This window comes from Poromitra crassiceps (assembly GCF_964638095.1).
Source record: "Poromitra crassiceps genome assembly, chromosome: 1".
Classification (NCBI taxonomy): domain Eukaryota; kingdom Metazoa; phylum Chordata; class Actinopteri; order Beryciformes; family Melamphaidae; genus Poromitra; species Poromitra crassiceps.
The window spans coordinates 115,706,229-115,713,728 of NC_139623.1; positions in this window are offsets into that span (position 1 = coordinate 115,706,229).

Genomic DNA, 7,500 nt, shown 5'->3' on the forward strand with positions numbered 1-7,500 from the left:
GCGATGTTATTGGCCGAGGGCCGCGGCTACACGCCCCAACGTAGGGCTCTGAACACTTGTCCGTTGTGAGCGCGCTCACGGGGACATGGCTCTTACACAACCAAGCTCAAAGTACTATACTATGTCCGTGTCAGAGATGCTCACAAGTCATTGCAAGTCCAAGTCAAGTCTCAAGTCTTTGAGCTAGAGTCCAAGTAAAGTCTCAAGTCTTATAATCCAATTCAAGTCACAAGTCTTTGGTCACAAGTCCAAGTCAACTCTCAACTCTCTCTTTGAGGATTCAATCATCTGTTGGATGTCATCCGGTCTGCATGGAACACTGCATAGCTAAAACTAAGGAATTTAAACTATGTACTGTATTATCCTCACTCTATCTATTAGCATACAACATGAATTAGTTGAAATAATTTCCACATTGGCGAGACTTTGGCATGCTATGGACAGAATGGCTTGAAACACGCAGGCACACACGCGCGCACACACACACACACACACAGTTTCAGAGAGAGGAGAGGGGGTGGAGGAGAAGGGTGGGACCTGCTGCAAACCTGGGACCTGCACACCTGCACCGCTTACCTCACCTGGGTGTTTTTTTTAAATATACGAATAGATAGAAAAATAGATGCATCTGACTTAATTAATTTGTAATATTTTTGCTGATATTTAATACTTTTTCTGTCTTTGTTGCAACTTTCTATTTCTCTTTCTCCCCTACGGACACTGTTGAAGAGCTGATGAAAATTTAGTGGATATGTCATTACAATATGTCATGATCGTTTGATGATGTGATTGGTAACTGGGTTCAGAGGTCAGGGGTCAGACTGGTCTAAGAGCGGAGGGTCATCAAATCAACATAATTGGAAAATTACACTCTGCTCTTGAGTGTCCATTCCACTCGCTGGTCAAACAGCCCTCCACCCTGCTTGTGTGTGTGTGTGTGTGTGTGTGTGTGTGTGTGTGTGTGTGTGTGTGTCCATGAATACCTCTTTATGTGTACATATATGTTTGCTGACACATGTTTGCATGGGGTGTGTGGGGAGAGTGTGTGCCTACATGCGATCCATTCCAGTTAACCATTAACAGAAAGGCCGTGTATTACCTGCCTCCCTTTGTTTGATTTGAAGTGAAACCTTTCTCTGTGGTTTTACTGTTGCTCCTTTAACCTCTCCCTGTTCCCTACCTTGCTGTTTGTTAGGGATAAACCAGTACCAAACTGCTATTTGATACTTGACCGATACCAGGCTGTAACAGGCTATAGATGGATCTGGACTGGTCTCACAAAATATTCTGAAATTAACATGATGTCTTAAAAGATGACTTTGCCGATTATCAACCCACGTTGTATCATTATAATTTCATTAATATAAGCAGATGGGCAGTGTTTACCTTCGCTATATGTTTTCCACATGGAGAAATATCCATCCTTGTCCCGCTTGCAGAAACTCCGCCCCCGCCAGCTGCAAGTCATTAAGTCTTGATAAGGCTCTCTATGGGATTCTCCGTGGATGTGCACACGTTCACTGCCATTGACGAGATATCTCGGCTTACAAAATCCAACGGTTGACTGCCAATGACGAGATATCTCGGCTTAAAAAAAAATAATAATAATTTGACGGTGGGACGTGGATCAACGCTCCCCACGTCTCCTATAAAAATATTGGAGCCACCGAACGTGTACAACCCATTCCACCGACCCACTAAGTGGCGACAGTGCTCTCCCAACTAGAAAAAGCAGAGCCAAAACTGCAGGGGAACGCGCGATGAAACCATTCTCATACTGTAGAATGGATTGGCGAAAACGCTTTCGCTTTCGCGCTGATTGCTGGCAGTGAGGGATTGCAAATTTGCATAATAGATTACGGGTGGAACACACTTTGAAACACGCAGCATAAATAAGACCAGAATCGCAAAAGCTTCATCAAAGCTCTCAACCGAAACTCCAAGAAACGAGCGAGCCCATCCAGACTTGCCCAGCGGCCGCCAGCAGACAGGCACAGCAGCAAAGCAGTGAGCCTGGTGACGCGAGGTTACAGCAGCAACAGAAACGAGCTTGTGACACGCCCGCTGCAGCCAAGAAGAACACACACGGAGGGAGGAGTTTGAAGGAGAGGGGTGTTTCCTGCTGTTATGGAGGAAATTACTGTTCAAAACTATTGTTTAGATGTCTGACGTCTTACTGATGCCAAAAATGAATGGTTAAAGTGACTGTTCTATCGAATTTCACAAAAAGCTATTTATCTCAGCTTAAATTTTCAGACGCTGAAACCATGCTGTATTCAAGTGCTAATGCCTACATAACTACTAACTCTACAAACTAACTCTTTTAGACAGAGAAAGCACACATTCTATTAGTTCTTTTTAGATATTTTGTGTTCACAAAATCTTAGCAGAAAAGAATCCTCAGGTCTTGAAAGATCAGCCAGAATCCTCAAAAAAACCTCTGGCAGAAGCTACCTACAGTAAAAAAAAACGGCTGGCAGTGAATGTGTTAAAAATAAAAATAAACAATAACAGCTGCCCTGGAAGCCGAATCGACAGCCCTCGGGGCAGATTCTGCGTCTCGAGCAGAGCTTTCTCGGTTCCGTTGTGACGCGTTGTGATGTAAAAGCCACAGCGGAGCGTTTTGCCAGAGGATGAAATGGGAGCTCTCAGTGTGGAAAAGAGAGCGAAGGTAAACACTGCCCATCTGCTTATATAAACGACATTATAATGATACAAAGTGGATTGATAATCGGCAAAGCCATCATTTAAACGATGCCACGGAGGTGATAGTAAAAGCTGTAGTTCCTCAAATGACCACTTGATGCTGGCTCCCAAAGCGAGTCAATCCCCATAGACCCCCATGTTAAAATAATTGTCTTTACAACAAGATTAAACATGTTTACAGCCTGGTAAGTATGGTCTATATAGCTAATTTCACTGCTCATGACAACTCGGTGGTCAATTCTTATATAACTCAGCCGTTTAAAGTAAAATAAACTATTCCCCTTTTTTTCCAATATTTAATTTTTTTTTATTTTCTTGAAACAAAACAAGAACAAGACAAACAAACAGGTTCAGCCACAGGGGGGGGGGACCAAACAAACAGATGCCACAACGACACTCAATATTTTGTAATAGAATATGGTGCTACGAGCTGGATAGGGTGGTTATGTGCTTCTAAGAGATGTTGTGACCTCTTTTTTTCTTTTTTTTTTAGGAAAATAGCCCCGGCCCCCAGATCTATTCATCTGTCATTGATGTTTTAAAGCCCTCATAAATAACATGATATATGACATAGCTGATCAGAAATGCAACAATTTGCTTCCTCTCTGTGTGCTATAGAAGGAAGAGACATAACTCATAACGTTCACATTTTGCATTGGGGCTAGATTGGGGCTAGACTTTGGAGAGTTCTATTGAAGTGAATGGGTAAGTAACTCCCCTGTAAGCAGTGCTGTAGTGGTAAAAAAACAAAAGTGGGTTAAATGAAGCTTCGCGTTAGTTCATTCGAGACACGGAAGTCATAGGCTATATGCCCGAGCTGTATCCAGCTGTCAGCCGCTGATTGGGTCATTCATTCACCAACCACAGCCATTCTCACAATAAGGCGGTCCGTATAAACACTGCCTCCTCTCTCACTCAGGTCTGCTTCACAAACGCTGCATCACACTGCTGCTGCTGGCAAAGCTTTGCCTCCACCACTCCAGCCTCCACCTTTATAGCTCAGTCTGCTTTGCTCAAAGGCTAAACATGTATTCTAGCTAGAGTCTGCATGGCTCAAAAAGTGAACATGTGGCTTTAAATGTATCTGGCATCTTGTATCCCCATGGGGGATTTTTGCGGCCCTCCCTGCTCGGCGTAGCATGCTGCTGGGCCGGTTCAGGGAGGAGCATCTTCTGTAAAGGTGCTTCTCTTTACAGCCATGGTCTGTAAAGAGCGGAGCCTTCAACGCCCAACATAACTGTATTTCCATTTATGCAATAAATGGTTAAATCTATGACGAGAGTGTTCTTGAATGAACTATACTTTTGAGGCAGCTGGCACTTGACCGGCACCGGCATGATCGATATACAAGACAAAATATGAGAGTAGAACAACTTAATCTGAATCATATCATCGGGGGTTTCCCCACATTTCTGAGTAGCCAGCCAGATAGGAAAAGTAGCTGGCTATGGGATTATACAGTAGCACTTGGACTATTCAAGTCGCACCTAATGTTACAAACTTGACTTGATCAGAGGGAAATCAATAATGTCTCTTACACCAGTGATTCACTGGCAGGCAAGCGCAGCTCGAGAAAGGCACCAACGTGACCGGGGCCGTGTACCTTTCCCGCAGAGCGCACCACAATAGGCTACGGTTCCCGGAGCTCCTGGTCAGTGCCATGTGTCATCTTTTTTATTTTCATTTGGTGTGTGACGTGCTTGGCGTGGCCTCCGCATCAACGGAGTTTACTCGAACTTTTTAAAACTCGTGCAATAATGAGTGCATAAAAACGATTTAAAAATGTGAGTAAACTATCTTTAAAGGTACCTAAACGCTGCAGAGCATTGAAAAAGGTACCTAAATGCCGTTTACGTGCATTTAGCCACCACTACAGCCCTGCCTGTAAGTGATGTTTGTGTAGATGGGCCATTGTATTTAATGGAACGTTATTCTGCAATATGTGACCTGTATGCAGAATATACATGTATATTATGTGGGGAGACATTTATTTTTTGAGACATTTATTTTGTGTATCATTGTAAAGCAACAGCACAGTAAAGAGGATATTAATCTAATATGATGTCTGTAGTTCTTTATCTAGCCTCCTAATTTTGCTCTCAAAGTGCACTAGATTAAAGCATTTTACTTTAAAATTGACAACATTTTCTAACCCTTTCTCAAACCCTGGCTATGGCCATGACTGCAACATAATAAAGCGCTGTTATAAAAGAAGCAGCGACTCATCTTGTCTTCAGTATACTCTTTGCCTGCGATAAAACGGAAGTAGCGGCCATACTGGTTCCGGTCATATCTCTGTGAAAAACATTATTGTAGAAGCCAAAATATTGCTCATTGTCAACAAACCGGCCAACAGATATCATAGCTGATGGACTTTATGGAAAGAGCATAACTCAAACTGGTTAAGAGTGACTATCGCGGCGTTTTACGCCTGGTGAACACTTAGTTAGCAAACGTAGCAGCTAAGGGGCTAACATCTAGCTAACGGCAGAGGGTATTTACTGTAAATATTATATTTGTCTATGACACCAACACCTTAGTTTTAGGACTTTAAGCCCAAAATAAGGTTATTTGTCAACGAAATACACGAACACTGGCTAATCAGCAAAGCAGGGATCAAAACACAGTAACACATGAGATATCTTAAAGTTGACTGCTGGGAGTGAAAGAGAGTTATCAGTGCATCCCTGCTGTTTGCTTTGTGCGGGGGCTGATAGCTAACCCGTGCAATGTTTACCTCTCACCTTTCTTATCGAGCTGGCCAGGAGTTTGCCCTCCGCCCAGAGACCCCAGCCCTCCTTCACCTCCCCTCACGCCTCCTCCGCCCAGAGACCCCAGCCCTCCTTCACCTCCCCTCACGCCTCCTCCGCCCAGAGACCCCAGCCCTCCTTCACCTCCCCTCACGCCTCCTCCGCCCAGAGACCCCAGCCCTCCTTCACCTCCCCTCACGCCTCCTCCGCCCAGAGACCCCAGCCCTCCTTCACCTCCCCTCACGCCTCCTCCGCCCAGAGACCCCAGCCCTCCTTCACCTCCCCTCACGCCTCCTCTCCTCTCTTCACAACAGGCCAAGCTGTTGAGCAACAGGCCGGTGACAACATGAACAAAGTATGTGCTGCTGTGGACCAAACTGCACAAGTGTACGCTGGTGATGCTTTTAGCCACATGGACTTCTCCAATGCAGACTGGGAGCTGAGTTTTATGGCAATAGTTGTGGAACAATTTGAAATGTGAACTTCCGAGCCCGGGACTTGCATCATCAGCCATTAACCTTCTTCAGAAAGGTTCATGCTAATCCTAAATCTAATCCTAGGTTTTGTATGCTCAACACTATGCTTCTTATCTGTCTGTTTGACCCGTGAGTTCACCCTCCACCCTCCACCCACAGAGACCCAGACCCTGCCTCATGGTTCCCCTCCGTCTCTCTTTCTTTTCTTAACAGGTGTAGCTGTTGAAGGAACACTGTGAAAACAGCTATTGGTGACAGTATCTTGTATTCCTGGCAGAGATGCTCACAAGTCATTTTTTGCAAGTCCAAATCAAGTCTCGAGTCTTTGAGGGACAAGTCCAAGTCAAGTCTCAAGTCCCTATGGATGAGCGTTCTATCATCTGTTCCATCCGGTGTGCTAGAACACTGCACAGCTAAAACGAAGGAATTCAAAGCATGTACTGTATTATCCTCACTCCTTATCTATTAGAATACAGTAGCAGCAATGATTAGAGATGACATTAGTAGACATTTCCTTAACTCATTGAGTGCCAATGACGTCGATCGGCGTCAAATGCGTTTTTTGACGGTGGGACGTGGATCAAAGCCTCATGCATCTCCTGTACAAATATTGTAGCTATTGAAGGTGTATAACCTATTTTACGGACCCATTAGGTGGCGACAGTGCTCTCCAGATTAGAGATAGGTCAGGAAAACAGCAGGAAAAAGCTGTGATGAAAGAGAAACCGATAAATGCTGCAGCCAGAGCCATACAGATTGCTCTGGCTGGAGCTAACGTTAGCTGCGAACAGCAGTCAATCCACGCCCACAACTGAGCCCCTCTGTCTCTGCTGCATAGTTTCTCCACACGATTAGCCGCCAGAAAAGCAGCACCCGACGCCGAAGGGCCAAACCCAGAGGTGTAGTGCTATCTAGAGAAGTGGGGGAACGCACCTCACTGACACACGACTTAACTAATTGTGTCTGTAGCCCATGACATTTGCAGCTCTGAAACTAAAAGACGTATATGGGCAGAGCAGAGCAGACTCAGCAGTCAGTTATCAACACAAACAGCTAAACAATCTCTCAACCAGCGATCACACAAGTTGCTCAAGGCATTGATCATCATTTGGCATGGCGGGCATTTTTAGAATTTTGTGGTGAATTAATTTTACTCTACTACATTTCCACAGAATTCTGTGGTGAATTAATTCACCACAAAATTCTAAAAATCCCGGCCGCCGTGCCAAATGATGATCAATGCCTTGCGCAACTTGTGTGATTTTCTGGATGCAAATTGCAATGGGGTGATTAACGCTAACTTTTGATTCAACCGCGCGTTGAAAAGAAACACGCTTTTAACAGTTTCTTCATGCTTGTAAATGTACCTTTTTAACAGCTTGTCTGAAAAATGAAAGGATGTTTGGCTGCCTTTTTCATCTTTACTTGTTAAAGTGAGGTAGGCTACTGGGGGAAAAAAAAAAATTTTGATGCTGAAAAAGCCAGTAGCTGTTTAGCTTTTATTAAACTGAGGTTTCCCCCGCGCTGTAGCTAGTTAAGGTGGAATGTTTCCTTTTCCTTCAAGCCAC